The sequence below is a fragment of the Choloepus didactylus genome (assembly GCF_015220235.1).
Source record: "Choloepus didactylus isolate mChoDid1 chromosome 26 unlocalized genomic scaffold, mChoDid1.pri SUPER_26_unloc2, whole genome shotgun sequence".
NCBI classification, from domain to species: domain Eukaryota; kingdom Metazoa; phylum Chordata; class Mammalia; order Pilosa; family Megalonychidae; genus Choloepus; species Choloepus didactylus.
This window is the reverse complement of record NW_023637615.1, coordinates 2,624,593-2,628,656: the sequence shown is the minus strand read 5'-3', so window position 1 is coordinate 2,628,656 and position 4,064 is coordinate 2,624,593. Positions and strand designations below refer to the sequence as shown.

General features: G+C 37.8%; 1 pseudogene; it reads right to left on the bottom strand.

Annotated features, from left to right (window-relative positions):
* Positions 1-3,206: 3,206 nt before the first annotated feature.
* Positions 3,207-3,771, bottom strand: LOC119525775 (annotated as a pseudogene).
* Between the last annotated feature and the right edge of the window lie 293 nt (positions 3,772-4,064).

Here is a 4,064-nt window from a genome sequence, read left to right as displayed (position 1 = left end):
GGAGACACACACTAAGCCCCCAATACAGCACCATTCCCCAAGGTGAACAGCCTGCTACCTTTTGACAGGTTGATTACACTGCCTCACTTCCATCATGGAAGGTGTAGCAACATCTTCTAACTGGAATAGGCACATACTCCAGATGTGGGTTTGTCTTCCCCACACACAATGCTTCTGAAAATACTGCCATTCTTAGTCTTATAGGATCCTTTATCCACCATTTTTGTAGCCTACATGGCATTGTTTCTGATCAAGTGTCCCACTTCATAGCAAATGTAGTGTGGGAATGCACATACACTCATAGAATTCTCTTGTCCTACAACATTCCTCATCATCTTGAAGCAGCTGGATTGATAGAATGATTAAGCCTCATAATCATGATTAAACCTCAATTATGGCACAAACTAGGTGATAATACCTTGCATGGCTGGGGCAATAATCTCCAGGAAGTTAGTGTGCATTCTAAATAAACATCCAATATAAGGAGCTATCTCACCCATACTGGGATTCATGGGACCAGGAATCAAGGGCTGAAAATGGGAGTGGCATCATTCATTATTACCCCTAGTGTTCCAGTAGAAAACTTTTGCTTTCTGCTCTACTGGTCTACAAGTCTTAGTTCCAGAATGAGCAGGGATTCCACCAGGAAACACAATGATTCCATTGAACTGGAAGTTAAGATGGCCCAGTACCCACTTTGGGCTTCTTATGCCTCTGAATCACCAAGCAAAGAAGGGGATTGCTGTACTGGATGGGGTGATTGATCCTGACTCTTAAGAAGAAATAGTGCTACAACTACACAATTGAGGTAAAGAATGGTTTGCCTGGAATACAGTTGATCCCCTAGGGCATCTCTTAGTACCACCATGCCTGTGATTACATCAATGAAAAGCTGCAACAACCCAATCTAATCAGGGCTACTATTGGCCCAGAAAGTTCAGGAATGATTTGGTTCAACCTACCAGGCATAGAACAACAGCCTATTCAGGTGCTTGCTGAAGGTAAAAGGGACATGGAATGTGTAGTGGAAGACGGTAGTGATAAATATGAACCACAACCATGTGACCAGTTACAGAAATGTGAGTTGCAATGATATGAATATTTCTTCCTTGTTTTATGAGTACATTTGCATATGTATATAAAGCAAATATCTTTGTCTTCTTCTCTATCTTATTCCCTTATCTGGCACAAGTACTGTTTATTTCATGGTGTTTCTGTTGAAAGATATCAAGTTTAAGAGTGTATATTACCCAAGGATGTGCACCCTATTCTAGAGAGTTATAGTGCATTCCCTGTTGTACACAGGAAAGTTGAGTATTGTTAGGCAAAAATATGTCTGCTGTTTTTTATTTAGAGATCAATTATGGTTTAAGGTGATACATATAGTTGAGAAGTGGTGGACTTTGATCATTAGGTTTCATATGTCAACTTGACCAGGTATTGGTCCCCAGTGGTCTGGTCAAACAAGCACAAGCCTGCTATTGTGAGGACATTTCATGGACTTAAATCAAGTTGATTGCATTTAGGTTGATTATATATCTAACAAACGCAGGAGGGTCTCTTCAGCACAGAGAGACATTTTCATCCAGTCAGTTGAAGGCTTTAAAAAGAGAAGTGATGTCTTCAGCAGTCAGAAGGGAAAATTTTCATCTCTACTTCAGCCAGCCAAATTCTTCTGGGGAATTCATTGTAAAGGTCATTGTAGTTGTCAGCCTGCAGCCTGCCTTATGGAATTTGGACATATGCACCCCATAATTGTATGAGACACTTTTACAAAATCTTCTAATATTTGCAGATACCTCCTATTGTTTCTGTTTCCCTAGAGAATGCTGGATAATACACTCTTTAACTCACTGGTTAAGAGTATGTTTTCAATTTCCACATATTTGTGGATTTTACATTTTTCCATCTGTTATTGGGAGTTCAGCAGTGAACAGGGTCATGTCTCATCCCATAACAAAGCCATTTCATTGGAAAAGAGTTAATATTGAAATCTTCAATGTATGGAAAAAGATGAAAATAAAATTAAGTACTTCAAAACCTTAGACATTCTATATACAGATGATAAACTTCCAAACCTAGAATAAATAAAATATTAAAAATTTATTCCTTTTTCGCCTCCTGCTTTCTCTCTTGCACACACACAAACACCTTTTATAAGTTAAACTAGATGATTACATGAAACTAGTGAATATATTTTAAAGTAACATCTCATATTTCAAAGCAAACCATATTGTACATCATGAATTAAAAGAAATTCATGAATGATCCTTTTGCGTCACTCTTTTTGGTGCTATTGCAAATACATGGTTTGAACATTTTGTTTCTGTGGGGGGTTTTGATTTGGATTAAAATATATGTTTTAGAAAATTTACCAAAACTAGAATTAATGAGGGGTTTTTGAATTCTATTTTTACAGGGGTGATTGTTCCAAGTCACACATGCTCACAGTAATGAATGCTACTTCTACTGATCCTGGATGAAGAGGTCCCAGGGACACTTGAATATCAACTTTTGTTTCAGAAGGCAACTTTTGTTTCAGAAGTTTTAGAAAAAAGGACAAAGCAAATTTTTAGAACTTCATGGCATATTCTAAAATGTGTTTCCACATCAGCAAAGGCTGATGATATATAATTGCAAGCCTGTCAAATGAAAGGCTTTTCACCAAACTTGTGACTATCCTTCATGTGTTGTAAGATAACCTGGTCTGTTTCAAATGGCAATTCACAGATTTAACAGAGAGTGGAAGGTTCCTGAGGGTGTGTACACTTTCAGTATGGCACTGTAGCTGGAAAGGAGAAGGGAATTGCCAGTGGCCATGTTGGCAGTTGCTGTGCCTTTACCAGCTGTCACCCATTTACTTCATGTGGTTCATAAAATTAATATTTTTAGAAACTTAAAGAGGCTTAGGCATTTAAGTTTTGTGACAGTTTACTGTTCTGGCTGCTCTTTTTCTTTATGTTATTCATAGAAAAGTCATGAAGTAACACAATCATGCCTCCTTTCTTGGAATCAGCAGTTTCTTGACCTGCTATACTTGAAAAATCTATTTTGCGAGTCTTCCATTTTCCCTGACTGGATTTACAGGCTTGAAATTGTCCTTTGCAAACTATTGTGAAAAGTGCTCCATTCTGAACAGGGTATAACAAGGTACGACAATCTTTTGAAGTTATATTTTTCTGATTGCTTTTTGTATGAGATATACCCTAGGGGGACAAACCTAAAGAATGTCCATTACTGAGTTTAGGCCTTTTGGGATTAATGGTATTTACTTCAGAAGTGGAAAGTAACTTTGATATACAAGGATTTTCATCTACACATCCTACAGAAAGTGCTGCTCTTCCTGGATGCTGCAATGAACTCACAGGAGAAAATAGCTCTGAAGTTATTAGGCATGAATTGTGGTGAATTAATTCTATAATCATGTTCAGACAAAGTCTCAATAATAATGGGACTACCTGTTGCTCTTGATTCAGATTGAGAAACTGGCAAGATAGTGACTCTTGATGTAAGGGTCACAGGACTTAGCCTGCAATGCATGACAAGTACCTTGTCAAAGGTGACCATACTATTTTCTCCTTGAATTAGACCTGGGGTGACTCTTAAAAATGTTTGAAACAACTGGTTTTGAATTTTAAGTTAGTCCAAAAATATCAGCTCAGCATCTTCATTTACATGTTCTACCTCAACAGAGATCATCTCAGGGTCTTCACCATCCACTTGTTTGGTTTCTTGCACACTTTTCTGTGGTTCTGGCTCTTGTACACACATACCAGTGCTTTCTTTACATAAAATGCAGCCTCAAGTGTGCACTGATACTTCTAAATAAATTGAGATATTTCAGGCAGAAGATCACATATGTTCTACATCTGTGGTGATCCTGGAGCTCCCAGTGGCACACCAGCATTATGGCACTACCCAGGCAAAGACCCTAATGTCTAATTTTTATGATATTACTATAACTACCCTGAATCTCTTTTAGCTAGTGCTTGCATGTTGTATTTTTTTATCCCTTCACTTTCAACCTACTTTTATCTTTAGGTTTATGATGAGTCTCTTGCAGA